The 27,752-nt window shown below is 43.0% G+C and overlaps 1 protein-coding gene across 28 annotated transcripts in view; it reads left to right on the plus strand.

Moving 5' to 3' along the window:
• Window positions 1-27,752, plus strand: part of PAX2 (paired box 2) — a 192,511-nt gene that overhangs the window by 68,725 nt on the left and 96,034 nt on the right. The window lies entirely within an intron of this gene.

Below are 27,752 nucleotides of genomic sequence, written 5' to 3' on the forward strand. Positions count from 1 at the left end.
CATATTTCACCAAAGGCACACAGTTCTATTTATAGGCATGACCAATGCTATATCAATATATCTCTATCTTTCTATCAATCATTATGCACAACACTGTATCAAAACATTTATATGGCAGCAGTGTTTATGCCCCCAGGCTTGCAATCTAAGTGCCAGGTTTAAGGTTTGTAATGAAAACTGCAAAATTGCAAGTGACTGCAAGTGTGCCAGTTTTTATCTTTGCACTAAATTTAAGGCTAGCTCAAGCAAAAGCAAATTCCACAAGCGTGCAGAAGTGGTGATAGTGATACTAAAAACACACCAGTACTAAGTGAATATCACAGAAAAAGTTGGACTTCAGGATAAATCATCTTTCTTTGGGTTTCTGAGAGGGTGGGGTTTTTTTGGGTTTTTTTGCAGATGCTTAATAGTTTTAGGTAGGAATTTGGAAAATTCAGTTGCTTCACAGAGGTGGATTTTGATCTGACGTAAGCGTGCTACATGTAATTTTGGAATAAGTAAGAATCTCTCCCTATGCCCTCCCCCCCCCCCTTACTCCAACCTCCCCCAGTAATACGAGGAATAAAGATTAAATCAATTTTCAGGGAAAATCACCACAGAAGTTATACATCTCACCTTGTAATTCTGGAGTTTCTGTCTTTACCAAGTAAAGATTTATGCATTTGATACATTTTCTCAGCATACAGTAAATTGTAATGGATTACAATCTGGATGTTGCGTTGTTTAGTAAAAATGATTATTTTTATAAAATTTTCCAAATTTTATATAGAAACAAAAACTATAAATACACTCCAATAGAGCATAACCATTAACAAGCTGAAAACAGAAAGAAGGAGAAAGGTGAGGAAAAGATGTGAGAGTCCTTAGGCCTGCCATAGATCCTATCTGAGCCTGGATAACTAGCCCTCTGACTCATGTTTTTATGAGAAAAGTGGCCAAGATTTCATTAAAGACTTGCAACTTGTCATTTAACTTGTAAATGACTCTTTCCTATGCAGCAACTACAGCTATCTCTTCGATGCTGGGCTCCACAACCTTAAAATGATTCTTTTAGCACAGATCAATGCTGTAGCTAGCCATTTCCTACAAATTTTTTAGGTAATGGCCTAATCTCTGAGAAATCGTGCAGAATGGACTGAGTTGTCATTGATACGTGCCACTTGATTGCTTTGTTAATCAGATATCCAACCTTGTGCCAAAAGGTTTGTAGCTTTGTAGTCTTGTAGAATACGCATTAGATTATCAACCCCGATGAGACAATGCCATCAGGTATCATTCCTGTTCATTTCTACTTCGTGAAGCCTCGCTGGTGTCCTGTATTACATGTTTAATATTTAAATTGTTTTAATTTAGCTCTTGCTTTTTTCTATATCTTGTGTGGAATACAGAAGAATGTTCTCCCAGATCTCACTTCTTATTGCCTATATCAGGTCCCCACTGAGATCATAATTTCTTTAGGTTAACTACAGGAGCAACAAATTCTAGCAAAGTGTTGTAAAAAAAGGGCGAAATGTATCTAAAATGTCTGATTTTCCTTCGTGTTTTCTTGAAGTAGGAATCATCAAATGAGTTTTTGCCAATTTTTAGCAAAGTGTTTCTTAATTGTTTGTGTTTAATGGACTGACTTTCACAGAGGCTGAGCTTCTATTGAAGCTGTTCAAAAGTCAGAAAATACCCATTTGCTTGTATGAAATTTCGCTTTCTTCTACCAGTCCTTCCAAAGTACAGACTTCCGCCCAAATTTGATTTGGGGATTTTGGTACCGTTCAAGCTCTTGAAGTTGCTCAGCAATTTTAATTCAGGCATTTCTGTTTTGTTTCAGTTACATTGGGTTATCACTGTGTATAAGAACGGGCTCTCCTTTGGTGCTTTCTTTTCCAGTGAGCACCAACAAAGGCCCATTTGACTAGAATGGCAATGGAATGGAATGTGATCACTGCCAGGCCGATGCAATAACTGCGGGCAAAAAGACTGCAGTTACAAACTGGACGCACTTTTATTTAAAGTCCACATTCCGGGGCACTTGATGCAATAGGCAAATGAGCCGCCGTGCTAAAAAGGATGCGCTAGGGATAAATTGTGCATTTCTAGCACATCCATGGCATCAGGTGCCCAGGAGAAGTGGCTGTGTACGGGTTAGGAAAACAGATGCTCAATGTTACGAGCGTCCGTTTTCCTAACCTGTGCACAGGCACTAGGTAGGAAAATGGACACTTCTTATTTGAGCCTCCATTTTCCTAACTTGACTGCTGGCAAGACTTTTTTCTTATTATTTTTTAAAAGGTTACTCCTTTTTTCGGTTCCTCTGACTTAATTTTCCATGATGTTAAGTCAGAGGAACTACAGAAAAGCAGTATTTTCTGCTTTTCTAACTTTTGGGACTCCTCAAGACTTAACTCCAGCTCCGGGGCTGGTATTAATTTTTGAGGGTAAAAATGTGTGCATCTGGTGCAAATTTATTTTTTACATAAGGGGGTAATAACTAATAGCCTCATCAACATGGCATTTACACGTGATGAGCGCTATTAGCTACGCGCTGGTTTGGATGAGTGTTTTGTACATGCTAATCCCCTTATTGCATCAAGGGTTATGGGTGCGCCTTAACCTGTGCATTAGCCTGAGCACACGGTATTGCATCGGCCTGCTAATGTGCTGAACAGATTTCCATGTTCGGCAGTCTTTGGCTTGCTTGGGATGTTGCTGCTTGTAACCTTTTAACTTGTAGACATGGTTGTGAATTGCCTCAGAGAAAACCCTTAAAACTGCTGAGATATTGTTTTGAAAAAAGCACTAGAAAGTAGAAGAGAGAGTGGTCCAGACAGGAAGTTCAACTGTAGTGCCATCATCATTTTGATTTGTGGTTTTCCCTATAAAGAAAGATGTATTTTTCTTCAAAGACTGAAATTATGCTGCACTTTCTCTGGCACCGGGCTCAGATTGTCCATTACTATATTCTCCAAATCCTGATTTAATAGGATTCCGTGAACTGGACCCATGTAAAGTCTTACTGATCCAGTATTGTCTTTGCAAATTATGAAGACAGAGGCCAAATTTTATATTTCTTTTTCTATAACCTGACACTTTGGTGACTTGCTCTATGAGTGTTATCAAACTACTATAGTCCTTTGGTTTTCTGAACGTTAACAGAATGTGTTTGGCATAGAGAAAGATTTTCGGTTCTGTTCAGGCTTCCATGAGCCTCAATATCTGTGGGTGTTGTCTAATTGCTACTGCCAAGAGTCAGTCAGAGAGCCAGAATGAAAAGCAAAGGAAACAACAGGCATCCTTGTTTAGTGCCTGTATTTTCTTTATGAAAGTTTTGTAGAATGCAGTGCACCACGAATAGTCCCACTCTACTCAGCTGAATGTTTTTACTGTGTCAAAGGCAATAGTGACCATAGGTTCCAGGGAATCCTTTGTGCATCTCTGTTTTTCAAGAACCTTACCTATGATTCTTCCACCAAGAACATTATTAACATTTTTAATCCTCAAGCCCAATAATTGCATATATTTTGTTGTCTCTATTAATCAGTGATATGGGCCTATAGTAGTTTAACTGGGGGGGTCTTTCATTGGTATTACTGAGATTAATGCTGAATCACTGTATCTAGGGATACACATCTTGACTTCTCCTTCATCCATCTGGAGCAGTATCTGTTAATTCCTCTTTATACATTTTACAAAATTCCCCAGGGAAACTGCCTTCTCCCTCTGCTTTCCTGAGGGTAAGTTGGAGATCGCCATCCTCGCTTCTTCCGCCGATGTAGTTTGTGCTTGCTCATCAATTCTCAGTAACTCTATTTTCTCTAAGAATGCTTCCAATTCTGCTATGGGTAATGGGCCTTGAGACACATATAAAGTTGTATAAAAATTTTTGAAAATTTGTACAATTGATTTCTGGTCCGCTATGTACCGACTGTTATGGTCAATTAGATTGGTAACAAAATTCCTTTCTTGTTGCTTCTTGATCTGTGCTGCCAGTATATGGCTTGTCTTCTCCCCTCACTGATAATGTCATTGTTTTTAATGAAAGGGGGCAAATTGTCTTTCTATTAAGAAGTGAACTGAGTTCAACCTGAGCCTTTATATATTTAATGTTGATTGGTTTTTTATATCTCTGGGGTATTTTCTGGGTTAATGGTCATGTTTGTTCTCTAGAATATGTGTCCTACCTTCATCTTGTTTCTTTTGTGTGTAGATAGAGCAATCACTTGACCTTGCACCATGGACTAACAGGCTTAGTCATAATATATCTGCAGCCCGATGCCTCAGGCAACAAATTGTTGAAGAGGACACCTGACTTTCTCCCTCTCAGCTGCCTTCCTAACCAGCTCTTATTGAGCCTCTACTTTGGGATTTGTTCGTCTGCCCCTTGGTTCTTCAGTTTCACAAATAAGAGGAAAATGGCTAGATATGCAGATACTCCTGATTGCACAGTCTTTAACAGAATCTGTAAAATTGATTGAAACGAGGAAATGATAAAATCAGGATGATGCTAAAGGTGTGACACTGAGAAGCTGAAGGGTTCTCTTTCCAAATGGTGTGTCAATCTCCATATATTTGTCATTCCAATGCTCTTACAGAATTTCTTAGCTGCACCTGTCCTTACATTTACAAAGATCCAGGGGACCTGACTTATCAAGAAGGGGTCTAAGATAAGATTCCAATGTCTGCCCAAGATCCATAGCATATCTGACATCATTAAAAGATTACTGTAGAACTCTTCTGGGAAATATGTTCTATCCATGTTAGGACATACAGGTTTCCCATCGTTTATTTATTACTTGGATTTACAATACCGCAGTTCTGCCAATATTTGTCTTCCTTCTGTATCTTTTAGCATTGTAATAATTTTATAAGGAAGCTTCTTTGAAATAAAATTGCTACATCAGGTTTTCCTCTATTTTCTCAGGTACAGCTATAATCACGCTGATCCTCCCTATCTTCTTTAAGTTTTTCCACCTCTTGGTTTTTTTTTGTTTTTTTGTGCAGGTGAGTCTCCTGTAATGTGGAGACAACTGCTCGCATCAGTTTGAGATAGGATTAGATGTTCTTTCCTTCTCTAAAATGATTAATATTCATAGAGATTATTTGCAAGTGAGTCTATGTTGTTATAGTTGGGAACGTGGAACAATCATACTTTGATTTCCTGATAACATTTTCTCCAAATTCCTCTACTGCAGAAAGTCTTCTCCAGCCTGAGACTTCTCCAAGCTAGGAAGAGAGAAAAGGCAGTGAAGGTCAACAGCGTTTGCTGATTTCTGATGTGACCTTGTATCCTAGAAAAGGAAATTAGATTTGTCCCTAACAGCCTTAACTTTGGAACAGTCAGAGGGGGCTCTAAGGAACTGGCTACTAACAGAAAACTAGGGAGCGTCTCCCACTTTACCCCACTCCAGTAAAATTAGAAAGGAAATTTACAGACATTACTGACATATTTAACTATTTAATTTTTCAGTTTTAAGGACATTTGAAACTCATCTCAAATAACTCTTGCATGAGCACTTCAGCCTGACTGTTAAATCCATATTAGTGTCCACATCACTGTTTAACCATCCTCTGAACTCTGTTGATAACTTGGGTTGATAACTGGGTTAAAGCTCTTTTTTTTTTTTTCCCCCTACGGGTATTACTCTGAATTAGATCTGAGGAACTGATGTGCAGCTCAAACATGCTGTCATCCGGTCGCAGGCGCACTTGGTCCGACCACCTCCTGACCACAAGACCCTCCCCCAAAGTGCTACGGTCAAGCTATGTCCACACCACCCCGTGAGTCTGAGCGACCTCAGTTCGAGACCCAGTCTTTCCTCCCTCATGGGCTTTTTGGATGTCATGGATAGGGCCGGCAGCAGAAAGCATGCACTGTCATATTTCAGGCTATAGTCAGTTGGTGTTAGACCTTGCCAGCACCCATCTGTGCTCATTATGCACTCCCAGTGATCCCACATACAGGTCAGGTAGGGTTCATATTTGCCTGTTTGGCTATGATTCTATTTAACCACTGCGAGCCAGCATTTATTCTGTTGTAGCCATTCTGCTTTCAAGACATTTTTGATAAATAGTATATGTCCTTGGCACAATGCATGTGTAAAATGAGAACAAGAAAAAACACAATTGGCTCTCTACAGTCCTAGAAGTTTTCTCTTGCTATGACAATCTCCACGACCTGTGTGAACTGAAACTCAATCCCTCACAGCTCATTGCAGGTCCCGTTACTGATCACTGTACTCTGGCACTATTCTGTCCATATTTTCACTCGGTCCTCCCTTGCTTTGCCAGACAACATCTGTTGTTTACCAGGTGGTGATTTAGCTGCCCAAACATCTCTCAGAATGCCCAGTTACTATCCATCTGCTCCTCATTATGGGATGGCTCTCGTTGTCTCTGTTCTGTGTTTTTATTTTGCTGACAGTTCACCTGACTGAGGAACTTTTTGAAACTTTTTCATATGCCTTTACCACATCATTGTGGGGTTCAGTAGACCGCATCTCAGTTCAAGCACCTAGCATTGTGTTTTCTGCTGGCTTCCTTGAAAGCTTGGAAATTGGGTCCCAAGGCACATGTACTTGGGAACTTTTCCATTTTAGTGACTGAATTGCTCCAGCTTTACTGAGTATTTCATCCCTGGCACTACTTTTAACCTACATCTGTGGCGGGCCATCTGAATCTGGGTGTGATCTGACTGGTCTATGGGCCCATTCTATCTTTGCCTCAAAATTTGCCAGTAATGCAAAGACCTCAGATGCTTGATAAACTACGTGACAGGGACATCATCTTCTGCTCACTCTGGTGCCCCTATTATACTGAAATTATTCTAAAAGAATTGACTCTAAATCCTCCAGCTTGTTTTTAATCACTGCCAGGTCTCTGCCCTGCTCGGCCATGTGTATCTCCAAATTAGATATAGTGTGTTCTATCTGGCAGAGACTCTTTGCTCTGTCTCTTGTACTCAATGGGTCAGTGCAACTGTATTCTGATTTATTTTACCTGCATCTTCCATTAGAGGGATAACACTATCCGCAGTCAACTTTATTGTAGTGTGTAAGGACTTCCTGCAGACAGGCTTTGAGGTCTTTTGGTGGCTATCAGAGGACAAGCACCTCCGGTGCTTGTCCTCTGATAGCCACCATTTCTTGCTGCACTGACACAGTAGACCCTACCTTGCTTCTGTTCATGCTATATTTTTTTCTTGATGCTATAAACTGAATCACTTATTGTAGATGACCCACACATGTTTTCACTGTAAACAGGAGCAAGTCACTTCTGATGTTGGTGAATTTTGCCTCGAGAGGAGCAGGAGCAGAGAGCTAAGGGGTAGATTTTCTAAATTTGCGCACAGGCATACTTTTGTTCGCGCACCAGGCGCGACCAAGAGTACGCAGGATTTCAATAGATATGCGCGTAGCCACGCGTATCCATTAAAAAACCGGGGTCGGCGCGCGCAAGGCTTCCCAAAATCGGCAGCCTACGCGTGCCAAGCCGCGCAGCCTGCCTCCATTCCCTCCAGTTTCCCCCCACCTTCCCCTCCCTTCCCCTCCCTTCCCCTACCTAACCCACCCCCCCCCCCCGGCCCTATCTACACCCCCCCCTACCTTTGTTGCGAAAGTTACGCCTGCTCGAGGCAGGCGTAACTTGTGCGTGCCGGGCCAGCTGCCGGCGCGTCATGTTCCGGTCTGGGGGCTGGTCCAGAGGCTGCGGCCATGCCCCCAGAACGCCCCCAGGCCGGAACCACGCCCACGGCCCCGATCCCCGGATGACGCACCGGCCGCGTCACGCCCCCGATATGCCCCCGATGACGCGCCGGTCGTGACACGCCCCCCAGGAAAGCCCCGGGACTTACATGCGTCCTGGGGCTTTGCGCACTCCAGACGCCTATGCAAGATAGGCTCGGCACGCAGGGGGGTTTGGGGTAGATTTTCGGGGGTTACGCGCATAACCCTCTGAAAATCTACCCCTAATTGTCTTCCACAGTTGTCCCATGTACATCCTAAAAGGATAACTTTCAACCAACTCTGCACAGCCAAATATACAGTACATGAGTATATGGCCATATTGAGATCTATTACAGTATTTTATAACTTGCACATATCAGGTACATGCAGATTACAAAATATGCAGATGTCTAACTCCAACATATGCAAAAATATTTGCAATGCATTGAAAGTGCTTATTTTCTGTGCCTATTTTATAAACATAAGAGCGTACATTTTGTGCAGAAAAAAATATAACTTGCTCACATAAAACACTGATTTATATGCTGACGTCAGTATATTTGGAAACTTGCATGCATATTTGAAATCACCAGTTTGCCAAACTTTCCACCAGTTCACCCAGTCCATCTCCAGGTCATTGTGACCCCTCCTAGTACTTCATCCTGAGCTCCCTCCATTTCACCCAGACTTCTCACCCAACAAAGCAGACAACAGATGAGTCTAATATCAATCATGCTAGATAATTAGCAGATGTAAAATTGCAAAAATAAATTGCTTAATGTATTTGTGTAAATCTCTTATCTTTTTTAGTATCTTGGTTTTTAAATCATGAATGTGTCTTTGTAAATTCCACAAACTGTGGAGTATGTGGGAAATAAATTTATTTATATTATTATTATTATTATTATTATTATTGAGCCATTTAATGCACTTAGGTGGTCATTTTAAAAGCATATATGTGCGTAAGACATAATTTTACATGTCTAAATGGGCATTTTGAAAATTACTCTGGGGTTGTACATGGAAAAGTATGCACAGAAGTGATTTAGCTTATACTTTTACATATACTGCAAAGAGGCTTTCCCAGGGGCAGAGCTGGGCGTGGGGAAAATCTAGGTATAAATGTTTGCATGCACATTTATACCTGCCCTCTAGCATGTATATTTCAAAGCAGACATATGTGGTAAGTCTGCTTTGAAATTAGGGCTGAAGTCCACATGTACCTTGACCGCACAGATGTTAGTCTTACATGAGCTGTTATAAAATTACCCTCATATAACTGGGTTTTATGTGCATTCAATGCCTTTGAAAATTACCCCCACAATGAGGAAATACAGGCAACCATGACACTGAAAAAAAAAATTGATTCTAGTTATTGTTTCTGCTCATTCTCTTCAAGGAATCACTAATCATGCACACATAGTCAATGCATAGTCTTCAAGAGCTCTCGTTTAATCAAGAAACCTGCAGATTGAAGCTCCACGATGCCTTAATAGTGATAAAATAGTAGGATTGCTCCCAGAGCCAGTTGCCTTACCACTAAATATAAAACCATGCTATGTGCATCAGGGGAAATTTTCAGTAAGTTGCCCAGCGCCAAGATACGCCAATATTTTTCTTCCCATGCGATTTTTTCAAATTGAAAAAAAAAAACCCTAGAAACTAACCAGGTAGTTTCTCTTTGATTTTTTGCTAAAAGATACATTGGAACAAGGGTACCCATGGACATAATCCTGCTAAGTCTGCTGATGGGCTGTTTGCTGGAAAGTACATCCTGTGTGTGTGTGTATATATATAAAAATTTAATAGACATTTGTATTCCCCACCCCTCAATCTTCCCAGGCCTCCAGAAATGCCCACTTTTTTCATCCTGGTGAAACTAAGCAGTTACAGTATATTTAAATCCTTCAGCAGTGGCACATTTTCAAATCCATAGATTTAGTCATCTAACGCCATCATTAGGAGACTAGATTGTTTTGAAAATTGCCCTCCATATGTGTGTATGTATGTGTGTGCGCATCTGTAAAGTAACGTCGCACCTCCTGGCTTTCTAATAGTGTCAGTCCTTAATAGAAATCTGTTATACTATCATCTGTATCAGCTGGGTGAACTGGCTAGTCTTGTGGCCACCTATGCTGTGCTCACATTGCACCCCTCACACGATTTTAATCATTGCCTGACTGATTCCAGAGAAGGAAGTAGCAGGCCCTCCAATCATGCTTGATCATGAAGGGATGACGCTGCCCCCACATTTTGCGGCTGGAGACAATATATCATTGCTGAGATCCATGGGACGTACTATGTTGGATTCGCCTGCCTACCTTGTAAGTACTTTTTGGTCAAATTTTATATTTGTTCTTTTTTTCATATTTAATGTTGGGTACATATGCATAGTTGATATATTCTCCCTGTATATGGTTCTACTGATTATCTAGTATTTCAGGTTAAAGAGTTCTGACATATTTATGTTACATAAGTTTCACTGTCTTATGTGACATAGCTTTCCTTGGTTTTGTTTTGCAGACCAATGCTGCATAATACATCAAGATCCTTTTCTGGGGAAGCAGCTGGGGAGTATCATGCCATCAAGATTCTAGTTCCATAAACACTGAAATAACTGGAGACCCATTTTGCCGGGGTAACAGCAGTGGCATGTGATTCTCAGTAGAACGATGAGTACATTTTTATGTTGTGCTGATTTTTTTGAACAAGTTTTGTGTGCGTGTCGCATGTCTGGCTACAGCTGTGAAACCATAAGTTATCTGTTTGTACAGCATTCACTTGTGAAAGCATGGCCGCTCTATCCGTTTTGTGCACCTGAGACTGCCTGATTTGTCTCATGCCGGATTTAAGGATAGGGCCGGATTTAGGGATAGGCAACATAGGCCATATGCCTAGTACGGCAGATTCTGAAAGTGCTCAAAAAGGAGGACTCCCTGTCCCCTCTGACTTCCAATGATGAAATCCCTTAACCCTGGTCCTCTGCCTACAGGCATCCATAATCTTAAATCTGACCCTGATATTGATGCCCATGGATGTACTATCTAGGTTACATGTATATGCAAGTAAGTTCATTTTGGTTATAATATTTAATATGTTTGTCATGTGTTGCTGTGGGAAGGACTGAGATTTCATTCTGCTGTTCAGTGTTGTCCGTGCATACACACACACACACACACACACATACATACATACATACATATGTATTTTTTAAAGTGTTACTTTGTTTGCTTACAGCATTGATACTTCGACAAATATTATTTCTTGTGCTGAGTTTTTAACTGACAACATATTTCATGCCTCAAGCACACCCACAGTCAGCCTATCAGATTTCTTTTCTTTTCTCTAGGGGTGAAATTTACCATGTCCTTTGCCACTGGTTAGGTAGGGTTTATATAGTTGGTGTTTTATATTATTTATCTTATTTTTTAGGCACATAATGCTTCTGCAGCTGCAGGATCATGCAGTAGCCAGAACAGTGACCAGGCAGGCACGGAAGGACCCAGCCATATCTCATCCCACTCACCATCCCTGCAGTGTGCCAGAAAACATCAGAGGGTGCAGCTTCATCTCCTTGTGCTTTCTGTTCTGTAAATAAAAATTGTGTTCTTCTTACATTCCTAGTGTGTGGAGTCAGTTCCTGGATTAACTATTTTGCATTGTGATGTGTGCACACTGGAAGATCTGAGTGTGGATTTACACGTGGAAGTGCTATGCATATGGTGGAAGGGAGGTGTGTGTGAATTATATGTGAATATAACAGTGCCAGATAGTCTTATGAGTAGCATGTGTGGTGAGCCATGCTTGTTAATTTGGCTGAGCAGTATGATAGTGCTGTATATATATTTTGATCTCTGTACAGCCCTAGGAATACACAGTTCATAGATTAGTGGTATACTTGAGTAGATGAGCATAAAAGCGTTGGCAAGAATGAAGAACATGGGTGAGGGTATGACTGAATGTGTTTTTTAGAAAGATAAAGAGTAAAAACGTGAACGTAAGGAAAATTGTGCTTAGATTTGGATAAGAGAGGTGATGGGTGTGCTGTAGATAAAATTCTAGCCAATAGGTGTGCCAACGCAGTTTTTAAGAGGCGAGCATGGTGATCCTGAGAAACCTGGCACAAAGCAGACCCTTTAAAAGCAATTAGTCAATAGGAAATTATAGCCCATTTCGAAATAGAAGGAAAAGTTGCTAAAATGTTTTTAGAGACATTTGTGAGAGAGTAGGATAAAGGTTTGTTGTATCTAGCTTTTCCATGATATGTCCAATTTAAAAAAAAAGATTTAAATTTGTCAAAATCCTTCCCATAAGAAGTAATTGGAGCTGTGTGGCTGCAACAGTGCTCCTAGTCCAGGCTAGGATGGATGTCATAATGCCTCTGTATCGCTCCATGGTGAGACCGCACCTTGAATACTGTGTACAATTCTGGTCGCTGCATCTAAAAAAAGATATAGTTGCTCTGGAGAAAGTGCAGAGAAGGGCGATCAAAATGATAAAGGGGATGGAACGGCTCCCCTATGAGGAAAGGCTAAAGAGATTAGGGCTGTTCAGTTTGGTGAAGAGACGATTGAGGGGGGTGGGAAATGATAGAGGTCTACAAAATCATGAAAGGACTTGAACAGGTTAATGTAAATTGGTTATTTACTCTCTCAGATAATAGAAGGACTAGGGGGCACTTCATGAAGTTAGCAAGTAGCTCATTTAAAACAAATTGAAGAAAATTATTTTTCACTCAGCGCATAGTTAATCTCTGGAATTCATTGCCAGCGGATGTGGTTACGGCAGTTAGTGTAACTGGGTTTAAAAAAGGTTAGGATAAGTTCCTAGAGGAAAAATCCATAAACTGCTATGACGGTAATTAATAAGCAATAGTAGCTTGAGATCTGTTTAATGTCTGGGTTCTTGCCAGGTACTTGTAGCCTGGATTGGCCACTGTTGGAGACAGGATGCTGGACTTGATGGAACCTTGGTCTGACCCAGTTGACAATTTCTTATATTCTTATTTTCTAAGACAGCCTCAGGCAGAAGTACATATATGCAAGCCTGAAGGGGGCTGCAGGCATATTAAATTATTATGTATTAGGGTGTATATGTATTTTTGGGCAGATCCATGGGCTGAGTGGAAGATATTAATAGAGATATCAAGGCTTCTCCATTTCTCAGACAGTGAGAGATGGGGAAGGCTTATCTTCCTCTCCAGTCCTGATGGATCCTGGTAAAGGAGAGGGAGAGGGGAGGGCAAAAAGTGTGCATATGTGAGTAAGTGAGAGTTCAAAGGGGGGGGGAAGAGAAAAATTGAGTGAGTTTGTGAGTGTGAGGGGAGAGAGTAATAATGAGAGAAGAGAAGAAGGAATGAGTGTGAAGAGGCAGTGAAGAAAAGAAAAGACTGAGTGCTGGGAGGGGTGGAGAGAGGAGAGAGCAAGAGAGTGTGTGTGTCTGAGAGACAGTAAGAGTTGCAAGGAAGGAGACTGACAGGATTGTGGGAGAAGTAAGAGGGGACAACCAGAGGACAGAACACATTTTGGAGGAGAGAGGGAAAGGGGCGAGTTAGAGTATGGGAGAAAGAGAGAATGGGAGAACAAAATAGGGGAGAGAGAAGGCAATAACAAGGAGGAGAGTTGAGTAAGGGGGAGGAGAGATAAAAGCTGGGGAATGAGGAGGAGGAAGAGAAAGGGAGGTGAGTGAGGACCAGGAATAGCAGGAGATGCAGCAGGAGAGGATCTCAGGTTGGGGGGAGAAATCTATGGTGATAATGTAGAAGGAAGGAGATGAAGAATAGAGGAGAGAGTGGAGGTGAAAGAGGAAGAAGAACGGTGAAAGCAGAGAAGGGACGATGAATAGGAACAGAAGAAAGAAGGAAGAAAGCAGGAGAAAGGGAGAGAAAAAGAAGAAAGAGTAAGTATTAAAATATCTGCTGCTGAAGGAAAGCAATAAAGAAGAAAGGAAGAGAGAGAACTCAATCAGCAAAGAAAAAGGAAGGAGAACACCAGAGAGGCAGAAAACAAAGAAAGGAATGGAGATAAGAATAGAGAAGGAGAAAAAAGATGCTGAGCCAGAATATCAAGCTGGAGCCAGCAAGGGTTGGAAACTATTTTATTATCTGATAGAGAATATAAATCAAGAAAAAAGTTGGCTCCAGATGATGGTCTCGGGGGGTGAGAAGATCTCAAAAGTTCCCAGGCATGCAAATATTTCCTTCTCCAGCCTCCAGCGGCCAGCAGAGATTTGAGTAGCAAATCTCCATATGTTGGAACCATTCCATGGCTACTGAGATGTTTGAAAAATCAATTTGTTGGCCTATGGATGTGTCAAATGGCACCAGCTTTTGAAAAAGTCTAAAAAAGAAGGCAGAAGCCAGGTTGTTTACTTCTTTGCCCAAGGTTTAAATCTCATTCAAATATTTGCACCAGGAACTCCCATTTTTAATTTGCTGTACTACTTGATGGAGATCTATTTTTCAAATTACTAGTGTGCATGAGGAAACTGCATGAGCATGACTTTAAAATGCCACATCTCGTTTGACCTGCATGCTTTTTTTTAGTAATAACACAAGGATGGCTAGGGCAACATCTTGTTCATAAAGCATGGGAGAGTTTCCGCTCCCATCCTGTAAAGGAGCACAGGGAGGTAAGGAGGTTATCTTCGGATCACAGCATGAGCAAGGGACTGAGGTGTAGAAGCCGGGCCTCCATTCAGTCCTTCACTGAACATGTCCTTTTGCTGATGGCCCACACCAGTCTTGATAAAAGCCCATTCTTGAAAATCATATCTACGCATGCCGTTTCCCTATTCCATCCCTGCCCCCACGCTTCTTAGTTCAGCTAAAAGGCAGAGGGCCTCATCCAAAATTTTATCCAAGCAGAGAAGGGCAACGCTCAGACAGGCCATTGTATCCAGATAATCGGCTTTGAAAATTTTCTGTAATGAGGGTAGAGGCTAGAAGGCAATTTTATAACTGCAGGCACAGGTAAAGTCTGTGTGTAGCTTTCACTCCACATTTTCAAAGCAAACCTTCACACATTATTTTGCATTGACAATTCCCGCATATGTTCCCTGCCATGCACACAAACTCACTCGTACAAAGTTACACCCAATCTGTTGAGGGTGTAAGAGGTATGGGTTAACTTACACGCATACTCTTTGTAAATGTAAAAGTATGCACCTAAGTCTCAAGGGAACGGAATCAGCTCTGGCCCTGATTCCGTTCCCCAGAATAATTCTCTTCAGTGTATGTAAGTGTATGCATGAAATTCGGTTCCGTGCCTACTTTTCCATGCACTGAACCCTGGGCTGCTTTACATGGGTTTTATGTACGTTGGCTTTGAAAACTGAGTCCATTAAAGGCAATTTTGAAAAAGTATTTTATCACTTGACCAGGGACTTAAGCTAGATCCTACCTAGTGCTTGAACTTTTTCTGCCACTCAGATCTGGGGGAGTACCAGCACAGGCTTAGTTCATGGTGGTGGTCGTGGTAACCAGCTAGCACTCAAAATTCAGCACAGGGTCAGTAAACACAGCCTAGCCAGCGGCAGAAGAGGAGTTTCAGCTGGCTAGATTTCCGCTTTGTAGGGGGATGAACGTTGCCCCTATTTCTGTAATGTTGGGGGGACTGAGGAGATAAATTGATTGAGATACTTCTCTATCAGTTGTCGTTCTGACTCCTTCTGGGGTGCGTTGGATTGCTGCTGAAGGAACGCGATGCTTTCTGATTGGTCCAGCAAACGAACAGGGTGCTTACAGGGAAAGGGCAAAGTGCATGTGATGTGTTTAAGTTTGGTTCATTGAAAATCCGTTCATTATAACAGTTCATTGACATGTCCAGCTTTTGTTGTTTTTTTCTTCTTGTTGGTCCTCTTAGAGTTATTTCCTCGAAAATGTTATTTGTTCCCTCATCAGGAATTAACCTCTTTACTGACAAGGTGTTTGTCTTCTGTATGGCCTCCTCGTGGGGAGGAGGGTTCTAATACATTTTCATATCCCAGTAGTAATCGAGGCATTATTCATGATTTCCTAAGCAAATCATGCATCATTTTCTTCAGCCTAACCAGAGTATTTTATTGGTGGAAAGCTCGCATGGCTGCCATGTAACATTTATGCATAATCCCCTTCTAAAGGGGCCATTGCATTAAGATGTAGTCAGATTGGCTGTTAATGCAATTTAATAGTTTTAACAGGGGTGTTATTTTACAGAAAACACTGCGTTAAATACCTGATGTACTAAAAGGTGTTAAGCCTGTTTTTTTTTGCAGGAGATAATACAGGCATCTCAAAGTGAGACAAAAAACGTCTCCTCTGCACAAATCCCTCTGACCTTCACCCAAGTTGCAGGAAGGCCACCCATAATGACCAAATTCTGCCCCAATCTCCCCCTGGGTTCCCCTCCCTAACCCAGGCTGGGACTCTCAGCCTACTCCATCAGTGGCAGTCCAGAAAATAAATGGGAGCAAAAAAGAGCACTCCAGCCTGTTGTCCTAATGGCTCTATCATGCCGAACGGTGCTGGCTACCACATGTGGTTCTCTGCCGGAGATCGGCTGGCACCATTGGTGTTAACCCGTTTTAAATATTACTGAACTGATTTGCCTATATTTTGATGTAATACAGCTCATTGATATTTTTAGTGTGTCAGTCTGTGTTAATGCCAGGTGACCATTAATACAGGCTAATACATAAGTTTGTTAAGGCTAATGCAATGTTAATGTACGTTAAGCACATGTTAACACATGCTAACCAAGGGGTACCCATCTCCGGTCCTCAATAGCCATAAACAAGCCTGGTTTTCAGGAAACCCACAATGCCTACCATGGAGGCAGTGCATGCAAATCTCTCTCTCTCATGCATAGTCATTGTGGATATCCTGAAAATCAGGCATGTTTCTGGTTCTTGAGGACTGGCCTTGGCCACCCCTGCAATAATGTGTTTAAGGTTAAGAAAATAGAACATAAGCACATAAGATATGCCTTACTGAGTCACACCAAGTGTCCATTAAGCCAGGTATCCTGTTTCCAACAGTGGCCAATCCAAGTCACAAAGACCTATTAAGTACCCAAATATTAAATAAATCTCAAACTACTATTGCTTATTAATTAATAGCAGTTTATGGATTTTTCCTCTAGGAACTTATCCAAACCTTTTTTAAACCCAGTTACACTAACTGCCATAATGACATCCTCTGGCAATGAATTCCAGAGCTTAACTATGCGCTGAGTGAAAAATAATTTTCTTCAATTTGTTTTAAATGAGCTACTTGCTAACTTCATGGAGTGCCCCCTAGTCCTTCTATTATCTGAGAGAGTAAATAATTGATTTACATTAACCTGTTCAAGACCTCTCATGATCTTAAAGACCTCTATCATATCCCCCCTCAGCCGTCTCTTCTCCAAGCTGAGCAGCCCTAACCTCTTCAGCCTTTCCTCATAGGGGAGCTGTCCCATCCCCTTTATCATTTTGGTTGCTCTTCTCTGTACCTTCTCCAGTGCAACTATATCTTTTTTGAGATGTGGCAACCAGAATTGCACACGGTATTCAAAATGTCATTACCATGCCTTTGTGCACTTTGATACATTGGTCCCTAAGTGGTGAAACCTTGTGCAACTGTTGTACAGTACTAATGCTCTAATTCAAGGAGGATTATCGGTAACATGAAATTGCAGGGGAAAGAACCGTGCTCCATTCCTGGATTTGGAAAATGTAACCAGGAGCTGGATATCTTATTGTTAATTACTCTTTTCGTAGAAGAAATAGGAAGTGGTCATCAGACAGGCTTGACACAATCTTTAACCTTCTCTTGGCTCTAGGAATTCATTGCCTGAAAAAAAAAAAAAAAAGTATCCATGCCTTACTTAGATTTTCTGAAACTATACAAAAAAAGTGCAGATTTTGGAGTCATTTTGCTGTTGCCATGTTCCTTTACTCATAAACCTTCGTACACTAGAACAAAAGTGTGATATGCCAATGCTTTTCAGTAATAATAATCCTACAGACCAGTGGTTTTCAATCCCTTCCTCGGGACACACTCGGACACTCAGATTTTTCAGGATATCCACAATGAATATGTGTGACATAGATCTGTTTACAATGAAGGCAGTGCTTGCAGAGCTCACTCACTCATATGCATTGTGGTTATCCTGAAAACCTGACTGATTTGTCCTGAGGGCTGACTTGAGAACCACTGCTATACAGTGCAACTTTCATAGGGATCTAGCTGTCTAATCCCTGGGAGGCGAAACATAACCACCTAGTTTCTCTATGTGGCTAAATATAGCTGCTCTGAATGTAAGTTACGACCTCGTATATTAATGTGTGTAATTTATTCTGCAACCCTATTGACTCAGTTTCTTCAGTTTCTTAGTGATAGTATGAAGGGTGGCATAGCTGTGTCATAGTGTCTAGTTTTATTGTTTAGTGTGTTTTTATATGTTGTGTTCCGCGCCCGCGGCCGTTCGCGAGCACGGCCCCCTACCTCGTGTCCTGACCGGGCCAGCAGCAGCATCGGGTCTGACGGCCCTGTGTCCAAGCCCAGTGCCCCTGCGCGTCGGCGCGGGTTTCTGGGCGAGCCTCCGGCTCCGGAGCCATCCTGTTCCTCCCTTGCGGTCGCCTGCTGCTCTCCTCCACGGCCCGGATCCAAGATGGCCGCCGCCATCTTAGGCGCTAGACCGCGCCCCTTCACCAGAATTAAAGGGACCTCGTTCCTTTAATTATCCTCAGCTGATTCCTATCCACAGGGCCAGAAGAAGTATAAAAGGAGACTTCCTCTGACCATTCCATGACTTGGCAACGTCTCCTGTGAGTGTTGTTTGAGTCTGCTTGCTTCGGTGAGTTCCAGCATCTTGATTCCTTGTTCCTGTTTCGTCTTGGTGTTCCTGGTTCCTGACTTTGGATCGGCTAGCAGTGATTCCTGGTATTGACTTCGGATTGGCAAGCGGTGATTCTCTGATGTGTGACTTCGGACTGGCAAGTGGTGATCCCTCGGTGTGTGACCTCGGACTGGTAAGCGACGACCCTCTGGCACTTGACCTTGGACTTCTTCCTGACCATTGTCTCCAAGGGCCCACCTAAGTCCCAGCGGCCCGGGTCCCTACGGGCTCCTCCCGGGGGGACCGTGGGCCTCCAGGGGTGAAGCTCCAGTCAGCCCTTGCACCGTATGTCTGTTCCTTGACCTCTCAAAGGTCCACCTAAGTCCCAGCGGTCCGGGTCCCTACGGGCTCCTCCTGGGAGGATCGCGGACTTCCAGTGGCAAAGACACACCCCATTCCTTGACGTCACGACTCTTCGTCCGCCTTCACAGTCGCGCCTGTCTACAGTGCTGAGGGTCAGCTGGTCACATCTTCTGTTCCTGCTTCGCCACCCGACGGGAGAACCTACGGATCTTCCTCCAAGGTATACCATCCTCCTGTTGGCCCAAGGGTTCACAAACCTGAGCATAACATTATATTTATATAATTATGGTATTTAGCTGCTAATGTATATGAATTATATTTAAATGTGTTTTTGAATTGCATTTATGAGTTGTTACCTTAGCTTGTAGGCTGCTTTCAGTTTGGGAAATACTTCTGGGCTAAAAAGGCAGGATATAAATATAAAGATAAGATGAGAAATAAGTGTTCTTGGGGGAAAACTTGGTCAGGGAAGAAAATTACATCTGTCTATCAAATATTACAATAGATGCATAGAGTTTCCCCTATGTAAGCTTGTCCACATTGGTTAAGCAAATTTTCAAAAGGAACCTACCAAGAAGCAAGAAGCACTGGCAGGGTAGGAGTAATTGGGGATCACTTCTGCTCTTGGGGAGGGGAGTGCATTAGCATTACAGTAAGAATGGGCAATTCATAGGAATCCAGAGTGGGAGGGGAAAGAAAACCCGGTAAGGGGGTGGGGTGCTCTTTTTAAAATCTGCAGTATGAAAGAAAATGACATTTCGTATTTTGTTTCAAACATCAGCACATCCCTATTAGATTTAGGGAATATGATTTATGGTAGGATGCCATATTATACAGAAACATTTTTTGTAGGAGACATAGAGAGCCTTAATACAACCCATTGCTCACCTTCTCTTAGCTCTATGAATTCAGTGCCTGAACCATAATGTATCCCAGCATTGGGTGCAATATTTGTTGCATCGGAGGTGGACCCTTGGGCCGAGGTGGGGTTGACGCAACCCGTAGGTAGGGACCTATGGGTCCCCACCGTTGACAGGTGGAGTAAGCTGAAGGTAGAGGCCGCTGGACCTTCACCTATACCAGCCCTCGTTCCCCTCAGGTTGAGCCTTTGGCTGCCGGGGCTGGCAGGACTTGGGTGGGCCTCAAGGTTAGTTAATATAGAGAAGTGGTTCAGCCCAGAGACAGCAGCCGGTAGGTGGCATAGTCCTACCCTGGACTGGGTTTGGTACAGGAACTCAGGCGCCAAGGGAATGGAAGGAAACTGGGGGCATTCAAGCAAAGAAAGGCCAGAGCCTTGTAAGTCCACTTCCAGGGAGTAGGCGAGAGGAAGTGTCACTGACAGGCTAGGATCAGAGCCAGCAACAGGCGGAGGTCGTGGAAAGCGATGTAGAACTCTGGACACGAAGAGGTCTGTAGCGTAGTCAATCAAGGCAACAGTCAGGGCACAGAGAAAGCAGGCATAGTCAATCAAGTCAATGGTCAGAGCACGGAGAAGGCAGGTGTAGTCAATCATGGCTAAGGTCTGGGACTGGAGATAGGCTGAAAAGTAGTCAAGCGTAACAGAGGTCCGGGGCTGGAGATAGGCTGAAGAGTAGTCAAACAAAGCAGAGTCAAAATCCAAAGAGTCAATCCAACACATAGACAAGGCAAAAACGAGTAAGACAGGAACCGGGAACCACAGGAATCAGGAACACGACATAGAGAGGATTCTCTATCAGCAATGAGTACGAGGAGACCTGCTGCAAAGGCAAAGCTATGGAGCAAGGCCTGAGCTTATATACGCTGAAGAGTCTGACGTCAGCATCCGGGGCCGTGGCCAAGTTCCCGCTGCAGGCCCTTTAAAAGATCTAGCAATGCACGCGCGCGCAACTAGGGAGTGGCGCGGTGCCAATGGTGGCGTCTCTCCGCAGGCCACGTGGCAAGGCTCAATGAGCAAGGACATCTTGGTTGGCAACACTGGAGACCATGGCAGAGTCAGAGGCACCGGAGGCGACCCAAGGTCGGAGCTGGTGGCCCACCCCCGCCAGTGAAGAGGAACCAGGAGCTGGATTTTGTGTGAGAAGGTGAGAGGGCCGTGCCGCAGGCGGCACGCGTAACAATATTCAGCAACTGACTGATCGCCTAGATAAACTTATTTGGTTAATTTTGGTGGAATATTCAGCAGCCCAGTTACACCATTGACTATAGCTGACAATCAAAGATAGCCAGATATCTTTGTCCAGCTACTTTAGCACTAGTCTATGGCATGACGAGAGTTAGCTATCCAGCTAGTTCTGAATTTTGAAGTTAGTTGGATAATTTATCTGGCTAACTTAACTCTATCCTGGAATGCCCCCATCTAAAATACAGCTGGATAAGTGCCCAAAATATTCAGAAGTGAGCATTTAGCTGGATAACTCACAAGTTATCAGAGCCACTCTTCAGCCTATCTCCAGCCCCGGACCTCTGCTATGCCTGACTACTCTTCAGCTTATCTCCAGTAGGGATGTGAATCGTTTTTGAACGATTAAAATTATCGTCAGATAATTTTAAAATTGTCCTAAATCGTTAGAGTGCACGATACAATACAAATGCCCCCGATTTATCGTCAGGGGCATTTGTATTGTATCGTTAAATAGGGCACGGGAATTATTTGGGGGAGGGTGGGAAAACTGGCACACCAAAAAAGCCCCTAAACCCACCCCGACCCTTTAAAACCAATTCCTTACCCTCCCCCACCCTCCCGAACCCCCCCAAAATGTTAAATTACCTGGTGGTTCAGTGGGGGGGGGGGGGGGGGTCCCGGCGCGATCTCCCGCTCTCGGGTCATCGGCGCCATTTTGGCTGCCACTAATTAAAATGGCGCCGATGGCCCGATAAAAAAAAAACCTACCCGACCTTTTAAATCGACCCCCCTTAGCCTCACCCACCCTCCCGACCCTTTTTTTTTAGGGAGGCCCGCGCTGCTAAAAAAAAAAAACCCACCCGACCCTTTAAATTGACCCCACCCTCCCGACCCCCCCAAAACCTTTTTAAATTACCTGGTGGTCCAGGGGGGCCTCGGGGGGCCTCGGGGAGAGGAGAGATCCAGGGGGGCCTCGGGGACAGATTTCCCATTCCCAGGCATCAGCTGTTCTAAAAAAAATGGCGCCGATGCCCCTTTGCCCTTACCATGTGACAGGGTATCCGTGCCATTGGCCGGCCCCTGTCACATGGTAGGAGCACTGGATGGCCAGCGCCATCTTTAAAGATGGCACCGGCCATCATTACTCATCAGCCCCTATGCCCCCCGAGGCCCCCCTGGACCACCAGTTAATTTTAAAAGGTTTTGGGGGGGTCGGGAGGGTGGGTCGATTTAAAGGGTTGGGTGGGTTGGTTTTTTTTAGCGGCGCTGGCCTCCCTAAAAAAAAAATTAGCGATGTGAATTGGAATAGGAAACGATTCCAATTCACATATCTTAACGATCAGATTTCCCCCCCCCCCAGCCGAATCTGATCGTTAAGACGATCTGGCACATGATTCACATCTCTAATCTCCAGTCCCAGACCTTAGCCACGATAACTTGTTACGGCGGTTACTACCCCAAACCAAATAAGCCTGATACTTCACTTTCAATGCATATCCAGCATAGCTCTCTGCTTCAACGGCTGGGGAGAAAGACTGATACTTCACGCATATCCAGCATAGCTCTCTGCTTCAACGGCAGGGGAGAAAGACTGATACTTCACGCATATCCAGCATAGCTCTCTGCTTCAATGGCAGGGGAGAAAGACTGATACTTCACTTTCAATGCATATCCAGCATAACTCTCTGCTTCAATGGCAGGGGGAATGAAGAAAAGTGGATCTATACACAGACAACAATCAACAAGGACTGAATTATTTAGTGTGGGTAAACAAATAAGCATGGGTGTAGCTTGCTTACTGCGGCAGTTATTACCCCTAACTAATTAAGCTAGATATTTCATTTAGATGCAGTTCCAACATTGCTCTCTACATTAATTGTGGGGGTGGAAGGGAAATAAAACCAAAAGGTTACTAAGAGCCAATAGTAACAGATAAGTATGAGAAAAAAAAAGTGTGAAACTTGCTGGGCAGACTGGATGGGCCATTTGGTCTTCTTCTGCCGTCATTTCTATGTTTCTATGTAAGTTATGCAACTAGATGTCTTTGAACATGGACTCCTTTCCTTATATTTACTGAAGCTACACAAGATATGGATTTAAAAAGCAGGTGAGCTATTTCTCTGGCTCAAAATTTTCTTGCCAAAAAAATTCCTTCTTGAACTAGAATGAAAGTGTGAAGTGAAACTGCTATTCAGTAATAATTCTTTAGCTCAAAGTGAATTATAAGTGAAAAATATTTGCAAAGGAAGCATTTGCCATTGGATCCTGAAAGCATCTCCTTGCCTCATTTCAGGAAATATGTGGCTGGAGGCATTACTGCTTAGATGCTCTTTTCATATAGAAAATAAGGGCTGAGCCAAGGTCTTTCTAGGTCTGCAAGCCACTGTCTGTTTCAGGTTCACCCCTACGTTAATATTATAAGTGAACATTACAACATCCTACCACCAGTTATATTTTCTGGAAATACATGACTAGAGAAGTCCAGGGACTGGTCGGATATCTTTAGAAAGTTTTCTTATCCATAAACCCTCTTACACTAGAGCCGGTGGTTAGACCTTCTCCACTTCTCAGGAGTAATGCTCCAGCTCATGAGAGTTAGGGATAATAATATTTTACTGCAAGAAGAACTTTCACCCAGCTCTCAGATTACCATTATTCCAGTTCCAGAAATTAGAATTTGTGTCAAGATGTTGTCTTCTGTAGTTACTTTTCACAGGCGAAATTGGCAGTGGGTCAGGGTTAGCCTAGGCTGAGTCCATGGCCACCTACAACTTTCTTTGTAAATACAATCTCCAAACAATAAGGCATCCAGACATAAATTATGTTTTTTAAAATCATTTAAAATGATGTATACAAGAATGTATGACACAATTTTTGCATGGAAAACCTTCAAATGGGTCATCATCCTGGAGTGTGCTTGATTATGGTACATGTTGCAAAGGATTATGGGTAACCACATTTTGTGCAAGAAAGTAGTGCCAGACATTTCTGCACAAAGCATTTTGTTTCCTTGAAAAACATATAGGGGCAGATTATAAAAAAGTACGCCAGCGCGTACTTTTGTTCGCGCGACCGGCGCAAACAAAAGTATGCCGGATTTTAATAGATACATGCATAGCTGCACGTATCTTTTAAAATCCGGTGTCAGCGCACACAAGGCTGCACAACATCGGCAGCCTGCGTGCGCCGAGCCGCACAGCCTGCCTCCGTTCCCTCCAAGGCCGCTCCGAAATTGGAGCGGCCTCGGAGGGAACTTTCCTTCCACCTTCCCCTCCCTTCCCCTACCTTACCCACCCCCCGGCCCTAACTAATTCCCCTCCTACCTTTATTCCAAAAGTTACGCCTGCCCAAGGCAGGCGTAACTTGCGCGTGCCGGGCCGGCTGCCAGCGCACCATGTTCCGGTCTGGGGGCTGGTCCAGAGGCCGTGGCCATGCCCCCAGGCCAGAACCACACCCACAGCCCCGCCCCTGGAATGCCCCCGATGACGCGCTGGCTGCGACACCCCCCCAACACGCCCCCCAGGAAAGCCCTGGGACTTACATGCGTCCCGGGGCTTTGCGCGCGCCGGCAGCCTATGCAACATAGGCTCGGCGCGCGCAGGGGGAGCTTGGGGCAGGTTTTAGTATCTTACGCGCGTACCCCTTTGAAAATCTGCCCCATAACATCTTGTTGTTCAGTCACTGTTATTGCAGAGAAAAAGGAAGGTGGGATGTAAGATAGCTCTGACTGGGAGTCACTGACTTTTCCTTTAGTGAAAACTGTGTCTAAATGTTGAACTCTCCTGCTAGAAATTATTATTTTCTCAAATGAGACTAAATAATTTACAACGTGTAGCTCAGCTATAATCTTTGAATGGCTCTTTTACCTCGTATGAGCTAGAGCAAATGTACCAGAATTTAGTCCATGAAAGTTATCCCACACATCTTTTGTTGAATATTTAGTATTGTTTCAGAAAAAGAACTTCTACTAGAATTCGGTATTGATCACGTTTAGATTTTATTTCTGGTTCAGCCGTTCCCACCTACTCCCTTGGGCATCCAGCTCAATTGGAACGGGCCTCCTTTGACCTATGATGCCAGAAGCTTTCATTCGCAGCTAGTTGGGGTATTTCCCCTATTTTATATTCCCTCTCGACTTAATACCTAGCCCAATCATTGTAACAATAGTCCTCTGCCAAGAGCCATGCAGTAGGGCAGGGCTGGCCAACTCCAGTCCTTGAGAGCCACAAAGAGGCCTGGTTTTCAAGATATGCACAATGAATATGCATGAGATAGATTTGTATGCATGCAAAAATACCTCACGCATATTCATTGAGGATATCTTGAAAACCAGGCCTGTTTGTGGCTCTCAAGGACTGGAGTTGGCCAGCCCTGCCCTATTGCATGGCCCTTGGCAGAGGACTATTGTTACAATGACTGGGCTAGGTAAGTTGAGAGGGAATATAAAATAGGGGAACTACCACTAGGTGTTGCCACTGTGTGTACTGACTGGGCCATCCTCCCCTGGACTTGTAAACACTGTCTCCATTGGAACTGCCAACCCTAGCAGCTTGGGGAACATAAGAACTAACCCAAGATGTAAACCAAGGTCCTCCACAAAGCAGCACACGGCATTGTCACCGAGCCACTGGGGTCTGTCCAGATATAATTTCACATGGAAAAGAAGGGGTTGGCTCCAGTTTGCCTTAAGAATCATGGAGCCTGTTTCCACACTTCACTATGAAAACAGTGCCTCAGCAATAAGAAATCATGCTACAAGTAATATTTTCTGAAACTAGCAAACGATGTATAGAAGAACATATGCCACGACTTTCTTTCATAACCTCTCTTTAACTGGAGTATGATCGTAGAGTTTAGTAAATTGCAGATACATTTTCTTCAGTTCAGATGGATTACGAGTAACACAGCTTAGGGCTTAAAAACTGTGTCACTTGTTTCTGAAAATAGCATTTTCTCTAGTTACAAATAATATATTATGACACCTGGTAGCAAACTATTTTCCAATAGTATGAGCATATGAAAGGTAGGACGGAAGGGGCAATAACAACAGGCAGACTGGGTGGTGGTACTGATCCCTTCTCTCACAAACCAATTAATGGCAAACCAATGAGGTAGGCAGCTCCATGTTAGTGAAATCAGAGTATAAAGGCTATTGTTGTGTCTGCTGATAATCAGTGTTTCAATAGACTGTTTCCTATGTGCTGGGTGCCTATTTTGAGAATGTGTTAGGTAGATTTCACACACAGGCGGCAGACTCCTTTGATTTCAAGCACAGAGCTTTATTCTTCTTTCTTGCTCAATTCCAGAAAATACATATAATAGCTACCTCTTGCCTGCCCTACCTCCCCACCCACACTGCCCACCTCAGCCTTCTGGTCTTCCCCAAGACATGGGATGGATCAATGGCTGTCCTGGTAACTAAGATCTCAGTAAAGACCAACCCTGATTTGGATTTCATCTGAACACTGTATTGCTCCACATTTCCAAATGATAACTCTAACACCCAAAGAAAATGAATATCTAAGAAGGACGGGTAGCTGTGAATCGGTTATTTACACTTTCGAATAATAGAAGGACTAGGGGGCATTCCATGAAGTTAGCAAGTAGCACATTTAAGACTAATCGGAGAAAATTCTTTTTCACTCAATGCACAATAAAGCTCTGGAATTTGTTGCCAGAGGATGTGGTTAGTGCAGTTAGTGTAGCTGGGTTCAAAAAAGGTTTGGATAAGTTCTTGGAGGAGAAGTCTATTAACAGCTATTAATCAAATTTACTTAGGGAATAGCCACTGCTATTAATTGCATCAGTGGCATGGGATCTTCTTAGTGTTTGGGTAATTGCCAGGTTCTTGTGGCCTGGTTTTGGCCTCTGTTGGAAACAGGATGCTGGGTTTGATGGACCCTTGGTCTGACCCAGCATGGCAATTTCTTATGTTCTTATGACTAGGACAATGAGGAACGCATTTTTTTTCTAATTCAAAACATCACTTCCCCTTAACAGTAATACAATAGGAGCAAGTGACACAAAGAATACATCTGTTTTTACTCAAGAAAATTCTCATTACTTTTTATCATCAAAACATAGCAAACTATCAGCAATCTATATCACAAGCTTATAATTGAATGTTTCACAAGTGCATTCATGTTGATACAAGCAATTTTTGAATAATCTTTACATAAAAATATAAACAAATCTAACATGCCATATAAAACAATCACTCATGTATTTTTTAAATTTAAACTAAAATCCACACATTCAAATCACTCATATTTAAACATGTTACCCACATGCACACAAACATTCAATCCCAATATGTATGCAAAGTTGCTTTTTAATCCTAATCCTAGAAACAAAAATTGAATCTCTTAGATTTCCTCCTCTTTCAAGGCAAAGATCAAATTCTCCCATTCAAATAAAGGTAATTTTTTTTTGTCAAGATGGCATACGTGCAACTCTCTGAGATTCAAACTGCCAACAGGAAGTTCCTGGTCTCATCTGCTTTTTTCAATGTAGAACTCCAGATTTCATCCTCCTTCCAAATTTAACCCTTCAAGGGCCCAGGTTTCACCTTACAACCAAAGCTGCTTCAGGGGTGCGTCCAATTTGGGATGACTCATTGCACCATCCACAAACACATCAAAACAGCGCAAGGAATAGCCAACCATTCGATAAAACTCATAATGACCATGTCCTAGAAACAGGCTTCCTTTAGTCACTAAGGAGTTGAAATGTTATGTGCCCTAAAGCAGTTAGAAATGTGAAATATTTCGAGTT

The sequence above is a fragment of the Rhinatrema bivittatum genome, chromosome 7, assembly GCF_901001135.1.
Source record: "Rhinatrema bivittatum chromosome 7, aRhiBiv1.1, whole genome shotgun sequence".
NCBI classification, from domain to species: domain Eukaryota; kingdom Metazoa; phylum Chordata; class Amphibia; order Gymnophiona; family Rhinatrematidae; genus Rhinatrema; species Rhinatrema bivittatum.